This window comes from Pseudorca crassidens, chromosome 7, assembly GCF_039906515.1.
Source record: "Pseudorca crassidens isolate mPseCra1 chromosome 7, mPseCra1.hap1, whole genome shotgun sequence".
Taxonomy (NCBI): domain Eukaryota; kingdom Metazoa; phylum Chordata; class Mammalia; order Artiodactyla; family Delphinidae; genus Pseudorca; species Pseudorca crassidens.
In genome coordinates, this window is record NC_090302.1 from 75,784,981 (window position 1) to 75,805,358 (window position 20,378).

General features: G+C 40.1%; 1 protein-coding gene and 1 pseudogene across 1 annotated transcript in view; one reads left to right on the forward strand and one right to left on the reverse strand.

Moving 5' to 3' along the window:
• The window catches only part of LINGO2 (leucine rich repeat and Ig domain containing 2), a 196,497-nt gene that overhangs the window by 100,174 nt on the left and 75,945 nt on the right, over positions 1 to 20,378 (reverse strand). The window lies entirely within an intron of this gene.
• Positions 394 to 1,498, forward strand: LOC137227086 (protein disulfide-isomerase A3 pseudogene; annotated as a pseudogene).

The window sequence follows — 20,378 nt, forward strand, 5'->3', positions numbered from 1 at the left end:
AAGATTACAGGAATAGATAATAAAATCAATTCAGCAAAATATATGGTAATTAAAATATTATGAAGACTATACAGACACGCCTAAAACACCATCATTAATGAAAATCGCTCATGCATGCATTTTGCTTTTTGCATTTTACATGCCCACAGGATGTATTTTATCCTGAGCGTAACAAAGTGAATGCGGCGGTCTGTAAAACGAAAAAAGGACTCACAGTAGAGGAGAATTATTTTAATTTTAAATCATTATTTACTTAAGCACTATTCTTGAAAAGTTTTACATTCTGTTTTAGGTGCTATGATGGGCCTAGGACTGCTGACAGAACTGTCAGCCACCTGAAGAAGCAGGCTACACCAGCTTCAGTTCCTCTCAGGACTGAGGAAGAATCTGAAAATCCCTTACTGATAAAGATGCTTCTGTAGTGGGTTCTTTCAAAGATTTATTCAGTGAAGCTCACTCTGAGTTTCAAAAAGCAGCCAGCAACTTGAGAGATAACTACCAATTTGCACACACCAATGCTGAGTCTCTGGTGAACAAGTATGATGATGATGGAGAGGGTATCACCTTGTTTTGTCCTTCACATCTGATGAGCAAGTTTGAGGACAAGACTGTGGCATATACAGAACAGAAAATGACCAGTGGAAAGATTAAAAAAGTTTATTCAGGAAAACATTTTTGGTATCTGCCCTCACATGACAGAAGACAATAAACATTCGATACAGGGTAAGGACATGCTAAACGTTCCAACTACTGGAGAAACAGAGTGATGATGGTGGCAAAGAAATTCCTGGATGCTGGGAAGAAACTCAACTTTGCTGTAGCTAGCTGCAAAACCTTTAGCCATGAACTTTCTGATTTGGGCTTGGAAAGTGCCACTGGAGAGACTGCCATTGTTGCTATCAGAACCGCAAAAGCAGAGAAGCTTGTCATGCAGGAGGAATTGTCGTGTGATGGCAAGGCGCTTGAGATATTCCTGCAGGATTACTTTGATGGTAACCTGAAGAGCCTATCCCAGAGAGCCTATCCCAGAGATAGGCTATCCCAGAGAGCACTGATAGGCCCGTAAATGTAGTGGTAGCAAAGAATTTTGATGAACTAGTGAATGATGAAAATAAAGACGTGCTGATTGAACTTTATGCTCCTTGGTGAGGTCACTGTAAGAATCTGGAGCCTAAGTATAAAGAACTGGGAGAGAAGCTCAGAAAAGACCCAGATATTATCACAGCCAAGATGGATGCCACAGCCAATGATGTGCCTTCTCCATATGAAGTTAGAGGTTTTCCTACCATCTGCTTCTCTCCAGCCAACGAGAAGCTAAATCCAAAGAAATACGAAGGTGGCCATGAATTAAATGATTTTATTAGCTATCTAAAGTGACAGGCCACAACACCTCCCCACCCCCGGCCCCCATAATTCAAGAAGAAAAACCCAAGAAGAAGAAGGCAGCACTGGAGGATCCCTAAAGCAGCAGCCAAATATACCACTTGCTAAAAGGACTCTTCCAGGGACTTCCCTGGTGGTCCAGTGGTAAAGAATCTGCCTTCCAATGCAGGGGATGTGGGTTCGATCCCTGGTCAGGGAACTAAGGTCCCACACGCTGCAGAGCAACCAAGTCCACGCGCCACAACTACTGAGCTCGTGTGCCTCAACTAGAGCCCACGTGCGGCAAACGGAAAGAGCCCACGCAGTCTGGAACCCACAGGCCCCAACTACAGAGCCCACGTGCCCTGGAGCCCACACACCACAACTAGAGAAGTGAAAACCCGTGTAGCCACAACTAGAGAGAAGCCCTCACACTACAATGAAGGGCCCACGCGCCACAACAGAAGATACCGCGTGCCGCCACTAAGACCCGATGCAGCCAAAACTAACTAACTAAATAAATTAAAAAAAAAAAAAAAAGGACTCTTCCACCAGAGATGGGAAAACCATTGGGGAGGACTGGGACCCATATGGGATTATTACCTCTCAGGGCTGAGAGGACAGAATGGATAGAATCTGAATCCTGTTAAACTTTCTCTAAACTGTTTCTTAGCTGCACTGTTTATAAGAATACCAGAACCAGTTTATGTTTGTGGTTTTGGGCAAAATTGTTTGTGTTGGGGGCAACGTTGCGGGGGTGTGGGGGAACTGCACTGGGAACTTATCTGTCTTTTCTTTTTGTACATTTGGGAACAATGACAATACATGCGCCCCCTCTAAAAGAAAAGACAATACTAAATTTGAGCTCTGTCACACAACTTAGTTACCTCTTTCGACTGCAAATCTGTGTCTGAAAATTTGCTAAGTGTATACAAAGTCTTTATACAAGCCAGCCATGTGTAACATGGCAGCATCAGGAGCTCTGCGGTCTGTCCACCGCACTGGCCCGGCAAATATTTACTGAGTTGTTACTTTGACTCTACTCTGGATATCTAACAAGGACACGATGTGGTCTCACCTCTGGTGGTCGAGTGGGAAAGACAGATGTACAGATATATAGAGTGATCATTAAATTATAATGCAGGTACAGCACTAGAGTTATACCAGGATATTTATTTTTTTATAAATTTATTTATTTATTTATTTATGGCTGCATTGGGTCTTCGTCGCTGCGCACGGGCTTTCTCTAGTTGCGGCGAGCGGGGGCTGCTCTTCGTTGCGGGTGCGCAGGCTTCCCGTTGCGGTGGCTTCTCTTGTTGCAGAGCAAGGGCCCTAGGCACGCGGGCTTCAGTAGTTGCGGCACGTGGGCTCAGTAGTTGCGGTCCACCGGCCCTTGAGCGTGCGGGCTTCAGTAGTTGTGGCGCGGGCTCTAGAGCTCAGGCTCAGTAGTTGTGGCTCACGGGCTCTAGAGCGCAGGCTCAGTAGTTGTGGCGCACGGGTTTAGTTGCTCCGTGGCATGTGGGATCTTCCCAGACCAGGGATTGAACCCGTGTCCCCTGTACTGGCAGGAGGATTCTTAACCACTGCGCCACCAGGGAAGTCCCCCAGGATATTTTACCTAATACCTAATTTTACCTTGTACCTAATCCAGCACAAGATGTAATAAAAGATACCAGCTCTGAGCTCTACAATGCGACAAGAATAAACGGCTGGGGGAAAGGTGTTACATGCAGGGAGTAGGCATGAAGGTAAGAAATAGCGTGGTGAGTAGAGACCACCTCGGCAGGGTGGAAAGGCAAGGCCTTCAGGTTCGTGTTTAAGTCCTGCTTCTACCACTTATTAGCTGGGTAATGCAAATCATTTCCTCATCTCTAAAATGCAAATAATTCCACCTACCTCACAAACTGACGTAAGGATTAGAGGAGATGGTGTATGTAAAGGAAGCACTAACGTGCCTGACATGTAGCTGGCCCTCAACAAATGAAATGCCGTTTCAAGGGTTTCAGCGGTAACTGGAACAAAAGGTACAAGGCAGGATGAGATACGAAGTAGGAGGCAATCAGATCATAGAGGGCTTCTTTAACAGGCTAAAGAGCCTGGACCCCATACCATAAATCACTGATGCCTTTGAAGGGTTTTAATCAGGAAACAATATAGTCAGGTTTGCTTTTTAAATGGGTCAGTCTCAAAACTGGCTAGAAGTTGGATTTGATGGGGCTGAGACTAGCAGTAAGAAGGACTGTTAGTGGGTTGCTCTAATGGTTCCGGAGAGGATGCTGAAGGCCTAATATAGGAATGCAAATGAAGGAAAGGTTGGAGGAATATTCCGCAGGTATAACAGGTAGGGCTTTGTGATTACTTAGAGATGGGAGGAAAAGGAGAGGAAAGTGAGGCGTCAAGTTCATTAACTAGTTTCCCGGTATGGGTGGTTGGTGAATGGTAGTACAGCAACTAAAATTAGAAATGAAAAGAAGGAACAGGTTGGGGGACGATGATGAATTATTAGGTACCCGCATGTGGCACGCACTGCTGAGTTCTGAGGTTACAAAGACGAATAAGACACGGCCCCTCTCTGTAAGAAGCTCACAGGCTGGTAGGAAAGACATAAAAATGAAGATGAATAAAATACAGATTGTTTGTATAAAGTCACCTATCTGGATTCTGAATAAAAACCATTAAATATCTAATCGTGAGGAAATAATCAGACAAATCCCAATTAGGAGATATTCTGCAAAGACAATCTGACTCTTCACAAGTAATATTGTGAAAGATTTTTAGAAAGTGAGTTCAATGTTGAAGGACAATAAATACGCATGACAACTAAATGCCAGGTATGGTCACTGGTTGCATACGAATAAGAAGAGTTCAAAGGACATCAATATGATAACTGGCAAATTTTGATTATGGAACACGAGTCAAATAGTACTATCATATCACTGTTAAATGTCTTAGGTATACTAATGCTATTGTGGTTATGTAGAACAGAGTACTAGGTATGCAGACATAGATGTTGAGATAAATAGTTAGGGTAATATGCCATGATGCCTGTAACTTATTTAGAGATATGTACGTTATTTGTATACATGTATATTTATACATATAGATACATGAATACATGTACATTTCATATATATAGATATTATGAATATATAGAGAGAGAGCACATGTGTGAATGTGGCAAAATGTTCAGATTTGGTGATTTTATATTCATTTTATTATTCTTTCTTCTTTCAACTAAAATCACCAAATTTGGACATTTGTATACTATCATATCAGTAACAAGTGTAGGAGAAATATAAGAAGATGAAACAAAGTTTTTTAGTTAAACCCTTCCTCCAAGATTTTCTCCACGGTTCTATTTTCCTACACATGATACTCTGTGAAAACCTTTACTTTGCAAGAGTTCTGGCTTTGACAGTTAGGTGAGCCACATTCCAGGGTATCATGGAAACAGACACCATTGATGTCATAACTCTGCACAATCAACCAGTGTAGCTTTCGTTTTCTCCAATGGGAAGACTGTGCCCATGAGAAAGGATATACTCAGACACATTACTGGGACAGTTTCATAAGACATGTGACAAATCCTCAGTCTCCTGCAGAAAATTTAATCCACTTTCAAAATGTCACTCGACAGCATTCTACATCCTGAAGTCTTGCCTACTGAGTAGATTTTTCCTGTCTCCCATTAATTCTGGAAACAATCCTAGCAAGTTCCATTTACTGAATACACCTACGCACCAAGTACTGTGGCTGGTATTTTGCATATATGATATTCATTTATCCAAAATGTATTTATTAGGTCAATACTATGGGCCAGTCACTATTCTAGGCACTGGAGACATAGCACTGAACAAAACAGATATAAACTTCTGCCTCTTGGAGCTGAATACATCTCAAAGATCTCATTCAAACATCATTAATGATTTCATTTAATCTTCGCAATAAATCTGAAAGGGAGCTTTGGTAAGATTTCAAACCTTGCCTAATGTTATAGTTGAATTCCAACTATACTCTTTCAAATTCCAAGGTACCATTTTTCTTCTATGTCATCCTTCTTTCCAATAACTCAGCATCACTGGAATTTGAAGAACTTGCAAGGTGATGTAGTTAAACAAAGATCTGATCAAGAAGAAAGATATACTTTTCACAGAAGCCAAGTTAATAAAAAATAGGATACACAGTCCATCTAAAATTATGCAAGAGAGTCTGGGGGACAAAGTTTGCACAGCAAAGTGTTGGAATTTCTTGTATCTAACAGTAAGTATATAATATTCAAAATCACAGTTGCCCTGGGCACTGCAGGCATTCCCTCAAATTCCGTGTGTCCTCTCTCTCATTATACAGTTAGGGTTGTCTCTTGCACTGTGCTCTCTGAGCTCCTATCACTTTGATATGCTAAGCAGCTTTGCATCAGCAGGGGTGAATTGGGCCCAGCCAGTGTTCCCGATTTAAATTTTAATTCATTAAAGAAGCATGCAGTTCTCTGTAGTGAACTGAGCAATAAAAGTATGAATTCTGAAAAAGACAGCCCCAGTTTATTCCTTTGGCAACTTGATCTTTGACAAAGTTGGAAAGTGGTGAAAGTTTGAGAGCTGCTTAATAATGAAAGTGACGATAATCATGGAGAATGGAAATGTAAAGTCCTAATGCCAGCAATTAGAAGTAATGACTAGTTTATTAGGCTATCATTTGAGCAAAGTTATTTCCACTTCAACACAAAGCACATTGGTCACATCTCATGCATAGGAGTCAGTATCCACTGTAGGGAATTTGGGGGCTTCCAAGAAGAGCTTAGTTCTGGGACCTCTGGTTCTCACTGTTAAGCACATCAATTCCCAAGATACTCCAGGACTGGCTTTAACACCATCTGTCAGAGAGAGCGTGATACAGCCCAGGAAGTCCTTTACCAATCACAATAGCAGACACCTAATTTTATGTGAACCTATGGCATGCATCATCAAGGATGGGACTGAGAAATTAGAGCTCTTTTCAGCCTAAGCTATTCACTCCCAACCTTTCTGACAGGAAGGGCCTTACAATTACAGATAATGAACTAAAGCCCAAGAAGGCCAAGATAAATGGGAGAGAAGTGACATCTATTAGTTCTCAAATGCATGAAATCTGGCATGAAAGGGTTTCCTCAGAGGAAAACACCAATTATATGACGATTTTAATGTGAAAGTGATCTGTGCTTGCAAGAGCTAGATAATTGATACCACAGTTTACTTGTTGTACGTGTGCATAAATAAACATCTGTATTCATATAAATTCAACAGATATTTATTAAGCATCTACTACATGCTTGGCAGTATGTAGAAAATGGGGATGAAATGGTAACTATTACAGGTATGCTTCCTGTTCTCATGAAACGTATAGTCCAGAGAGGAATACAGAGCAATACATAAGCAAGACTATGTGACAAGGCCTAGAGAGACAAAATGTAAGGTGTAATGGGAGTCACAGGGAGGCTTCCTAACTCGATGTGGAGTCAGGAAAGATTTAGCAGAGCAAATGGTATCTATACTAAGTCCAAGAGAAGGGACAGGAATTAGATGAGAGGGAGGGGGAGAGAGTGGATCCGGCAGTAGCAACACTATAGTCAAAGAGAAGGTGAAAAACTCTGGGAGGATCGCTGGAAGTTGAGTACGGCTGGATCTCAGGGTGCAAGGAGAGCTCAAAAAGGATAAAACTGGAACACTAAGGAGAAACAAGGTGATAAATGATGGCCGAGCAAACATTGGCTTTTGTGAGCATACCTTTTTTAAAGAATTTTAATTGTATACAGTTTAATATATATTTATATATCTGTATTTATATCAAAATTAATAGCATAGAAACCAAATCTGGTCCAACTTTTAAAGAAGTACTAATCCCAACTTCAAAGAGTCTAAGGCCTCACCTGATGGTGTTAAGTTCTGAGTTCTTTCTGGAGATAACATAGTTTGCTTCAGTTCTGGCAATATTTACCATCAAGGTATTGTGGCCAGGGTCAGGGGTTGCCAACGATTAGACTAGTGGTTCTTAACGCTGGCTGTAAATTAGGATCACCTGGAGAATTTAAAAGTAAACTGCTGTCCAGGTCTCACCCTGAGATTTTGAATTAATAGGTCTCTATTAGGATTGGATATTGGTATTTTTAAAGAACAGAGATGTAAATGCCAAAGGCAGGAAAGAATCTGAGCTACTCTCGACTTTCAGAACTGATAATATCTTCTCAGCTAGACCATGGGCTGCTTGCAACTGGGGACTATGGTTCCTGATTTTTTGTTATTATAATTATTGTTACTGTTATTATTTTTTCAACAGCTAGCTGCAGAACAAATATTCAATAAAATATAAACAACTATTGATGAACAATAGCCATGGGGGAGAAAGGAAGGGCAAGTACTATACAGTCTGTGTTTAGTATCAGTTACCAGTTGATGAGGGTCTACTCTAAGTCCTTCTGTAACTCCAACGCTTAGCACAAGATGTGTCACAATGTAGGTGCTTAATAAATATATATGGAATGGATAAGTTAATTTCTGTCTCAAGGATGAGGAAAATGAAGCTCAAAGCTTCTTATTTGGGGGTCAAATAACCACATCCTTCAAGAAAAGCTGATCACACTCAACTGACTCTTTCTATCACACCATGTTCATGAGATTTATCCAGGGCACTCTATGGGCGACAACCCTCTTAGATATCTTGCCTTTCAGAGTCATGGGGAATGTCTGACCCATTTGCCGCTTTGCTGAAAACTTTATCCCCTCTACTAGCCAATGGTACCACTCAAAAATGTCTCGTCATTACAGACACATCTCAGTCCACCTCCTCCCACTGACACAGCACTCTGCTGGGGGTTGTGGGGGGAAGCGGGGGGACAGCTTGTAGCCCAGGTGACAGAAACAAAATCCTGGGAGTGGATTTGCTGATGTAACGGAGCTGCGCGGAAGTGTGATGTGGGAGGGGGACTCTGGTGAGAGAGGAGGGAGAGCCTGTAATAGAACTCAAGGTGTTCATGCTAGAGGGTCACTGGGAACCCTGGCCCTTCCCGTACTTATCATCAGGGTAGCAAGAGAAATGTTGACCACAAGAAAAGAAGGAGGGCCAGACAGACAAATTCGTAGAGGACCAGGAACCTTCTCTCACTTTCTTTTACTTTCACTTGGTTGAGCCACAGGAGCTATAGTTACATCTTAGTCTTTCCTTGTGACTTGGCATTTCTGTTGGTTTGGCTATTTTTACCACTATTACTTAGAGACTACGGAGGGTGTAATTCACAAATGAGGCAGACATTTGATAAGACCTGCCTTGGTTTCCAAGTGTTATCGCCACACCTGCATACACATATAGAAGCTTCTTCCTATCTACACCTTAACTGACAAAGTACCTACTATGGGTTTTAGAGAATTAATAATATGTTATATTTATTGGCTGAAATGTGATGCTCCACAATCTAGGTTTATCAGAATTTTAGAAATAAGAAACTTAAACCTTTTCTATCACCCCCTCTTTTCTTCCTACCTCTAAAATAAAATAAAGCAAGGAACAGGCATTAATTTGAGTTTGTCTTTCCTTGTGAACAGGTTTTATGTTCTATAAGCTAATTTACTAAAAATTATAGTAAATAGTTTTATAAATAAAACCCAAAACCATCATATTGATATTACCTATAGATATTGAATTTTAAGTAGAGATGATCATATTAGAGTATAATTTCCAAAGATTTTTAATTTTCAATATTTCCTTAAGCTTTGATACTGAGCCTGAGCTTTTGATTTTTATTCTGTTAGTTTAGAAATATAGGTTTATAACTACCTAAGCCCTATTTTCACACGTTCCTCAATCTTTGAGTGCATGCCTCATACTGCAGTGTTATATAAATGAATGCGTCCTCTCCTTTTCTCTAAAAATGTAAATCCCTTACATGGGCATTACCAAAACATAATTTGCTTTCTGATTAAAACGAACAAATAAAAATCCCACACAAATCTACAAGAAAATATACAGCCTCCCAGAGGGATCCTAGATTTCAATCAAGGAATTTCCAGAAACCATAGTATGGTTTACTTAAGGAATGCATTTCAAAGCAAAATGCTGAAAACTCTTCCTTCCTTTTCCTTGTGATTTACCTTCACGTATGAATTGGTTTTATTTCTTACATTCCCACAGACTTAGTTCCTTATGAATAAGGAGCAGGCCTCAAATTCTTTTCCTTTGCCTTGTGCTAGTGTGGTCTTCTGCTTTGTTTATAAATGGCTTAGCAGTGTCCTGACAGAGCAGATGTAGGTGGTGGGGAAAGGACAGCTCAATGAACAAGTCCCAGCCGTGGATGCTGAAGGGCTAGGCCATTGTGGGCACTGCCCATTTCCATCACATTCAATACTGTATAAGGGCATTTGCAGCAAGACTAATGCATAAAGCATTAAAACTTATGGAAGAAGGGGAATAGGGCCCAACTTTAGTAAAATTATGAAGAGATTTTGTGGCTTCCACACTGAATGGGACTCTTCACTGGAATGTTAGGACTTCAATGTATTTTCTCATACTTTTTCATCTATTTCATGGACTTAGGTAAAAAAGCAGCCTTGCTTTTAAGTTAGGTTTTCATGGAAGAAAAGAACTTATGGAAACTTTTTCGTTAACCATCTGCTATGTTGCTTAAAAGTTTTAATTATCTTTTTTTAAAGATATATACTCAAAATTCTGTTTCTCTTAAAATTTAAATAGCTTTCTTTAGTTCTATTTGAAGCCTATGGATATAATTTGATTTAGAAGAAATAAGTGTAAGTTTTTACTTATTCTATGTGGTCACAACCTGTATTGGTTTGAGTAGGTATATGGCAAATGTTAAGAGTGTATGCTTTTGGGGCTTCCCTGGTGGCAGAGTGGTTGAGAGTCTGCCTGCCAATGCAGGGGACACAGGTTCGTGCCCTGGTCTGGGAGGATCCCACATGCCTCGGAGCAACTAAGCCTGTGTGCCATGGCCGCTGAGTCTGCGCGTCCGGAGCCTGTGCTCCGCAACGGGAGAGGCCACAACAGTGAGAGGCCCGCGTCCGGCAAAAAAAAAAAAAAAAAAAAGTGTATGCTTTTGTCCTGTCTTAGCACTCTTTCCTTGGGTAAACTATCCTTCCCACATTCTTGAATAAATATTCAGAGCTCATGAGGTTCAGCCGATCAGCCCCACTACCCCACCCCTTCACATTCCAGAGATGCTCCAGTGATTTGCATATGACTCAGGCCTGACTACTCCACTCCTGGCAGTGATTCACCCAAGCCAATCAGCCCATGGCAGGAGCTATCAAGGTAAATGCACTATAGGATCTGCAGCTCTAAGAATGATCTTGGTACTGCCACCAGTCATTCTGTTGGTTTTTGGAGCGGAAGAACCAGGCCCCATGGCTTCAACTTGTATTGAGTTGTATTTTTGCCACTTGCAACTCCAAAGAATCCCAGTCCATACAGAGAGAAGTTGAGGGGATAGCATTTGTTTTATAATGAAGTGTCACAGTATATTTGACATGTGCAAACTCACTCAGTCCATTCTTTTCTTTTAAGAATGACAGAATGTTTATGACCTTATATTGAAATACTATACAATTTTCACAGAAATATTATGTTGGATTTTAAGGGATTATCTTGATTTAGGTTAATCTGAGAAGTGGTTTCCATAGATGGTGCTATATACAATGACCGAAGAACACCATGAAATAAAATAAAAATCTACACGATGATAGAAGGTTTGCTATTCTCATTTTGGAGTAGCAGCTGTTACACTTATGAATGGGATAACTGATGATCCATTACCAAAAAATTCAAACTAACTTAAGCCAATTTGTCCTTGTCTTCCTGATAAGGTATTGGGTATACTAATTTTATTCCAATTTATTAGGGGTGAAATATACCCCATGCCTAACTCATTTTGGAACCACTAAGTTAAACAAAGCTAAAGTTATTGTTGTTGTTTTTAAACTGTATGCCTTCTCAGAACTTAATTTACGTTCATGTGCGTTTTAAATCTACAAGAAGGAAACAGAATATCCGGCCTTTCCTAAGCTTATTTAACCATGGATGGAAGCATTTACTACTAAGCATTTTCAGGGACTAGTGTTCTACAAGATACACTTTGGGAAGTTCCAATCTATGTTGTTAAAATGAGCCTGTATATAGTGCTTGACAGTTGCTAACGCATATTAAAATAACTATCCAAGTAAAGAAGAGATCTCTCTTCTTTGTGCATTTCATAAGGCAGGATGGTACAGAAGCAAGAATACAGAGATTTGAATACCAGTTTTACTTATTAACTGCTCTTTAAGCCTGTAACATCCTAAGTTTTTGGCAAAAATCAGATAGGATCTTCTCAGTGTCTGGGCTACCCTTCTACTTCTATGTGTAGTTAACTCCTTATTCTTCAAAAATCAGCTCAATCATTGCCACCTTCCCTAATGTCCTCTTTGCTTCTGTGTCCTATTACATCATAGCACAGATCACACCGCAACATAACTTTTTATCAATTGATTTCCCCTATTAAACCTTGAGCTACTTCAAAGCCAAAAATATGATTTGATCATTTTTTTATCTCTAGAGACAAAGCATAGTGCCTGACATTTAGTAAGTTCTCAGTAAGTAGCTGTACCAGTCAGAAAGTCATCCCTCTTAGCTGTTTATGCTTGCCGGTGAATAATTCCAGCTGCTAGCTGATAGGAAAAGGTTTAAAGGTAAAAGTACTTGATCGTATCATCGCGAAAATCAATTCCAGTGGTCTCTAAGATGGGATGCTCTCACTAATAGTGGTGCGCGGAGAAGGTGTGATGCCATCACTGCCATGCTCAAAAGAAAATATATATTATAATTATATATCTGCATTTTATAATTAAGAAAAAATTTTAATCTGTATGGATATATGACATACTCATTGTCACCCATATATGGTCCATATTTCAAAAGGTATCCAAGGTATTTTTAGGCAAAAGAGGAAGTGCTACCATACAGAGGTATAAAAACAGGTATAAGAGACCTAACTCATCCTTGTTTTTCAACACACTGCAATTGCTTAAGTAAATGTACAGTTTCTATAACCAGGCTTAAACAAAATAAGTGTCACAAAGTAGACAAATGGCTTTAAAAACTTCCTTGCAAGCAAACCAGAGCTTGAAGATAAGGCAAAAATGCAAATTATATAAGCACAAATGAACTACAAGAAACTTGCAGAATTAAGTTGCCTCCAATTTCTAGTATAAACTTTCAACCAATTTAAAAGGTAAACACAGTAACAGTCTAATTAGGGGAAAAAAACCTCATAAAATTCCCAATCGATCAAGAAATTTTGAAATATGAACGTAAATCATCTCATAATACATTAGCTAAGATTAGTGGATGATGGAATAAAGAAGAAAGACATTGCAATTTCTAAGACATTGAAAATACAGATTATTCCAACTAAATCTAGTCTATTTAACATCTACTATTTTTCTTAGGTATGCAACAACTGTACATATACACTAGTTATTATATATTATATATTAATATAATCCTTATTATCATATGAGATGTATTATTAATATATATATTTCTTAAGCACTGGGGAAAAATGGGATGGCTCTGGGGTAGGAAAGGTATTCTGTCCCATTGTGAGTAAGTCTTTAGACCAATGCTTTGTCTAAACTTCCCAGAGGCACAGGCTTGATAAGTCCAGATATTTAAGTGCAGAAACAGAAAAAAGTAACTCAAGGCTGAAAGAGAAGTGGGATATGGAGAGGCTGCAGACTGAGATCTGAATCTGATACACCTTGTCTGATTCCCATGGAATGCGGTGCTCCCCAGCATTGCTCTATGATGCCACAGCACTGGGGACCACCTTCTGCTCTCTTCCTCTTTCTCTATTAGAACGTTTAATTAAGGAATCAGTATTTTCCACTTCAGAGCCATACAACCATCAATATCTACCCAGTTCTTGCACTGTATTCCCTAATACATGTATGAAAGTATAGTATAATTTCTAAATGTGCCTTTTTGGAATAACAGTTTTACTGAGATATAATGCACATTTAATACAATCCACCTATGTAAAATGTACAATTCAATGGTTTTCAGTATATCCATAGAGTTGTGTGACCATCACCACATTTTCATCAGTTCTGCAAAAAGTCCTGTACTCATCAGCAGTCATTCCGTCTTCACTTTTCCCACCCACAGCACTAGGCAAACACGAATCTACTTTCTGTTTCTATACATTTGCCTATTCTGGACATTTCACATACCTAATATATTTTTAGTACTACGTCTATTCCTTATCCCACACTGCAAAATTCTACCCAGGTTCAGAAGGATGTAACTTTGCTCTGACATTCTCTTGCCCTGACAGAAGAAAATCATAGACCCAAGACAAAAGAAAGACCCAAGAAAGCTCTCTAGTATCTAGTATCAGGCTAGTAGTAAACTAGTATCAGGTTAGTTTCTGGAATAATCCACAAGTTGCAGAATATAGCTAGTAATAGTTCATACTTGTTTGTATGGAAATGGAGGAATGTAATAAAATATCATATATCACCACAAAGTCTTTTGTTCTTAAGTCTTACACGATTGTAAATACTTAATACCTCTGGAACATTTTTCTGGAATACTGTGTTTTAAAAATTTAATCCAGTTAGTCTTTCACATAATATTAATTGAGCTATAAAATATATGCCAGGCACTATGCTTGATTTTTACAACAATCCAGAAAGTAGGTCAGTATTATTATTCCCATTTTAAAGATAAGGAAATTGAGGACTTCCCTGGTGGCACAGTGGTTAAGAATCCGCCTCCCAATGCAGGGGACACGGGTTCGAGCCCTGGTCCGGGAAGATCCCGCATGCCGCAGAGCAACTGAGCCCATGCGCCATAACTACTGAGCCTGTGCTCTAGAGCCCGCGAGCCACAACTACTGAGCCCGTGTACCACGACTACTGAAGCCCGCGCGCCTAGAGCCCATGCTCCGCAACAAGAGAAGCCACCGCAATGAGAAGCCCGCACACCACAACGAAGAGTATCCTTTCCTCGCCGCAACTAGAGAAAGCCCGCGCACAGCAACGAAGACCCAAAGCAGCCAAAATAAATAAATTTATTTAAAAAACAATAAAGATAAGGAAATTGAGATTCATAGAAGTAAAGTGAGCTGCCCCCAAATCACACAACTCATACATGGAAGAAATAAGAATTGAATTTAGGTCTTCATTCTCCATCGTGTACACTTTCCATCATGTTACATTTTCTACCCTCAAACAACCACAGTCCTTCTGGTATAAAGACTGTGCAAGAGCTAAGTCCATAGGAAACAATTTATACTCTTCCAAGACCATTTTTTAAAGTTACCTATGATTATAGTTCAGACACTTCTATATGCAACAGAAATGCTTCACTATAATTGATACTGTGGGTCTGAGGACCCAGCATCAGGTTAAAAAAAAAAATTCCTCTTTCCTGGTTTGCTGCTTCCCCCAGTGGCCCCAAATGCAGAAGGGCTTAGACATTTGAGCTCTAGAATTTACCATTCTCCTCATTCACACCTCAATACACAATTCTCTCTCCTGGGTATTAAATCCCAGTGGGCTTGTTGCAAAATAAAAAAATAACCTAAGACAAAAAATAACATGCAGTCATTTTACACAGAGTCTGGCGTTAGAAATTCAGTAGGGGGAGAAGAAATGAAATGAGGGGAAAAGAACTGGCAGATTACAAGGTCAGCCCCCATCAGCAGCAACAGTGACATAACAATATCAGAAAAATGTCTGATCACCTTACCAATCATTGTGGGCTCTTGTTGTGTTTAGTGCAGTGTGTTCCGAGTAGATTGCTGTTTTTCTAGCTTCTAAGTGCCTTTGGCTTAAAGACACCAACATTTCCACGAGGTGTACACATTTAACTCGGGGCAGGAATCATCTTCTGCAGAAAACAGGGCTGCCTTATGCAGGTGGGGTTTCCAGAGCCCACTGGCACAATTCCTCTGCGAGCGGACACAGGCCAAAACAGGCAGGACCGCTTGGATGGATCAGCTGGGCTTGTCTTGATACAGTAACCTAATAAACTGTGCAAGGCACCACTGGTGCTGAGAAACCTGACTGTTCATAGTAACAGGACTTTCTTCAGTACTGTTGGTGAGAAATTCAAGTGTCCTCTCTGCTAGTAATTTCTGGGGCACTACTTCATTTAATTAACCCCCAGAGAGCTAGCCAAGGCACTGCTCTGGTTACAAAATAATGGGTCCATCAGGCACGATCAGTACCCAAGTGAAACATGGCAGTGTGCATGAAAACGATTGAAGTCAACAATTTCAGGCGCTGAAAGGGGCTCGCTTCCTAATTAACCCTTAGAGGGCTCATCTGTTTGCCTGAACAAAGCCCAACCACAAGCCTTTGCCAGTTGGCATGATGGGGAAATGGTTTTTGCATCAGATCTTGCTAGGCATGGCACTGGCAAATGGAAATGACTAATCCCCGAAGACTTACACCATAGAACACCTGGAAAACACACAGGGTTCAGTGAACGTATTAAAGAGTGGATATATTATGGAGAATGAGTCCTAGAAAGAGTCTTGGAAAAATCCAAATTCTTGGAAGAACAGCTTCCCTGCCCTTGCTACTTGAGGACAAGACACGCTTTCTTCTCTCTGACAGCTCCACAGAAATTAGTATAAGACCCTCCGTGCAGGATGTGTACAGCCTAACTTGGGGGTGTGATTTGTTTTAGAGCGAGATTGGAAGTGATAAAACTGTTGGTTTTTTTGGACTCTACATAAAAAAATAAACCAACTACTGTCTCAATATCCATTTTAATAAGCATATTTTAATTCTGTATTCTGATGAGTGTTGCATTTGATTTTTCTTTGCTATATTGCTAGCTCCTAGAGCAATTCTCAGTACAAAGCAGGTGTTTCCAAAAATACTTGTCGAATAAATGTGTGAATGACCTAAAAAGAGGCTACTGTGAATGAGCGGGTAGAGGAGTGGGCAGCAATTATCCAAAAGCACATATTTAACAGGTGCATGGATAAAAGAGTAATGCTTTACATTTGCTATGTTGTGTTGGGTCTTTATTACCTTTAACAGTATATATATTTTTAATTATCTTTTCAAAATATATACCTTCTAAAAGTCTAAGAGGGTCAGATTCAAGATATTGGTTACTAAATAAACAAAACTCCTCTATTACTCCTTAGATTTTAAGTCTTCCTGGGAATAGGGGTGAGCATGTGTTGGATGCAACGTGGTGTGATGGTAAAAGGTGGCACCTTTGGAGCCATAGCCCCTGATTTTGAATAACTGACTTTGCCAAAATTTTGCTATGTAAACTTTAAAACGTATCTAACCTTCCTAAACTATAGTTTCCTCATCTATAATAAAATGGGGCTAATACCACCCACCTTAATCTCCATGTAAAGGGCTCAGTAATTGTTAGTGATGATGATAATGATAAAGTTTTGATTCTCATGAGAAAGAAACTTACAGCAGCAGCTCACAAATTAAACACAGCAACATTCAATTGTTCACAGGTACAGGAAAGAACTTTGACTGAGTTGTCTATATGCGCACACAAAAACACATTAACGCAGACAGTGTTCTCGATATAGATCTTGACAACATACCAAAAATAAGACCTAGCCAAAGAGGCTCTTTTATGGATTCTATCATGCCCAAAACAGCACCTCAGAGAAGCATGTCCTGAACAAGGATGCCATGGTCTGATTTGTGCAAAGCCCCTGGAAATCTTCAGTGTGGCAGAATCAACACCTGTTCCCTTATTTACCTCATCTTCAAGCAAATGAAGCCTACTGACTTGGGTATACCAAAGAGAGAGCCTGGATTTCCCCATGATTTTGATTGCCAGATCGCCTGCCATGTATCCTATTCTCTCTATATTTGTGGTCAGCAAGAGAGAACAAAGCTTGGAAGTTATCAGTGGTTGCTTATGTTTCATTTGGTCAAAGGAATACTGAGATCCTGGCTTTTACTTGCCTGTGTGGCATGAGTTCAGGAGTGGCACCATGGCAATCACAGTAAGAAGCCATGATCTCATGCTTAGAGGAAAAGCTTCTCAGCTGGGCTCCTCGTGGTCCTGAAATTGTATCGTGACCTCAGCCCCTTTGGGGCTTCCTAGGCGGAAATCTTAGCTAGGAGAATAGGAATACTCCAGAGGATGGCCCCAGGTGCCTTTCCACACGAGGCTCAAAATTCTGAGCTTAGTCTTCCCTTATTGAACTGCCATTGAATGATAAGATTTAGAGGGAAGAAATGTATTTCACTCCAGAAAAAATTATCTTTTGTTCTTCCTCCAAGGCCGACTTAACAAGGTCTTTAAAAAATAGAAGGGGTCTTAAAGAAACCCATCTGGCTTCTGAATGCCAAATTTGCTCTAAATTCCTGGGACTCAGGCTACGCTGTCAATATACTCTGAGCTGTAATATGTTCATGTTTCTCTGAGGTCGTCAATGTCTTTGCTTGCTTTTCTTACCATTCCTCAGAATAATGGCGCTTAGTGAAGCAATTTCTTTTTAACTCCTACCATGTGCCTAGTTTCAGGCTATATTCAAAATTCTATTTTAAAATTCTACCTCTCATCACCATCCTTCCTCCAGAGGTTTAAATCCAATCTAGACCTCTCCGCCCATCTTGTTACTTGCTTAATAACGAATACCTACAGATAATGGATTAGGAACCTCAGTCCTCTTCTTATATGCCGGCACTCAAAGTTTCAAAATATTCAGGATCACACACCTTTTAAAATATTTACAAGCACAAAATATTTTTATAGTACCAGGCCATTTAAAAATCTTTGTGAAAAATTAAATACCAGCCAATCCATTCTCCAGGGACGCACGATTAAATGGCACCTTGAAAATAAGTTAAGAAGAATATTGCACATTTACCAAAACTTAACTAGAAAATTCCACAAAAATCCCGGATGTTAACTTTATTGGATTAAGTGTGACAGTAAGGAATACCAGGGCTCATTGAAAAAGGTATTGTATTTGAAGACGAGATCACTCAGATCTTTGTGCTTTGCTGGAAAAAGGTCCACATCTGGAGTCACTGAACATGTGTTAGGAACCCAGCTGTGCCACTGGGTCCACTGAACATGTGTGGAAAAAGGTCCACATCTGGAGTCACTGAATATGTGTTAGGAACCCAGGTGTTGCATCAACAAGCTGGGTGACCCTGGAAAGTTCACTTTGCCTCTATGGGCCGCTTTCTTCCCCGCAAAACATGGCTCACAGGATTGTAGTGTGGACCCAAAACTTACTACTCTCAATAAACTCCAGGATGTTAGGAATTTCTAGATCGTAAGTAAATCTTGGGGAAAAAAATGTCATTTTGAGAAGCAAAGGATGTGGCACAAACCACGAGTCTTTAATGTCACGCTACTACCGCTAATATCTCACATTTTATTGGCAATTAATAACTTAAAGGTCATTTATCAACACATAAACTTCTCTGATTATTACAACAATGCTAGGAGGTGGATATGCTTGGCATTCCAATCTCCATTTTACACATAAGGCAATAGAGGATCAGAGAGTTCAAGTGACACCCACTGAGACCTCAGTCTCTTAATACATAGTTTTTTTTTAACATTTTTATTGGAGTATAATTGCTTTACAATGGTGTGTTAGTTTCTGCTGTATAACAAAGTGAATCAGTTACACATATACATATGCCCCCATCTCTCTTCCCTCTTGCGTCTCTCTCCCTCCCACCCTCCCTATCCCACCCCTCTAGGTGGTCACAAAGCACCGAGATGATCTCCCTGTGCTATGTGGCTCCTTCCCACTAGCTATCTGTTTTACGTTTGGTAGTGTTTATATGTCCATGCCACTCTCTCACTTTGTCCCAGCTTACCCTTCCCCCTCCCCATCTTAATACATAGTTTAATTCTTTCCCTTATGTCCTGAACTTAGGAGGAAAGCTGATCTCGGGAAATGTACTCAGAAAAGTTACAGCACAGCACTTTTAAACATCAATTAATTTTCCTGAATGACTGAAGCCTTTGTCCCCTCTAGAATGCCTTTATTTACCTCTTGATTGAATCACTAAATTGCTCAAAGTTCATGGAATCCTATTTTTTCCTTCTCATTCATTCATTCATTCATGCATGCTACCTTAGCTCAGGCTGCCATGACAAAATACCTTAGACTGGGTGGCGTAGACAACAGAAATTTACCACAGTTCTGGAGGCTGGGAGGTCTAAGATCGAGATGCCGGCAAGGTAGATTTCATTCTGAGCCCTTTTCTCTCAGCTTGTAGGCGGCTGCCATCTTGCTGTGTGCTCACATGACTTCTTTGTGCCCCAAGCAAAGTGGGGTGAGGTGGTGGTACTCTTTCACATCTCATCTTACAAGGGACTAATCCCATCTGGAAGGCTCCACCCTCATGACCTCATCTGAACCTAACTACCTCCCAAAGACCCCATCTCCAAATACCATCACACTGGGGGTTAGGGCTTTAACATACGAATTTTGCAGGGACACAAATGTTTAGTCCATAACACATGCATTCATTCATTCAACAGTAACCATTACAGGGTTAGTTGTAACAACTTTTACTCATTTAGCGGTGAACAAACAATGTTATTTTCCATATACATCCCACTAATTTGATCTTAAAAGCAATTCTATAATATGTTAAGCAAAAATCTTATTTCCATCTTCCATATTAGGAAGCTGAGTCTCAGAGAGGGAAAGTTAACTTTTGAGCTTGCTTTTTAAATTCAGGACTTCTGAGTACAAATCCAATTCTCCACACACAACACAGTAAGGTAACGTGAAAGATGCAAAGGTATTCATTCGTTCATTCATGCAAAATATTTACAGAAAACCTGTATTTGCCCACTACCGTTCCTGGGGATACCCAGTGAACAAAACACACTGAATCATGCTGTCCTTCTGAAGCTTGTATTCTAGACCTTTTACCATCAGAAGCATGCAATTTGAAAGGACGTGCAAAAAAACCTACAGTACAGGGAAGAAGATAAACGGCCACGTGAGCAGGGAATGTGGG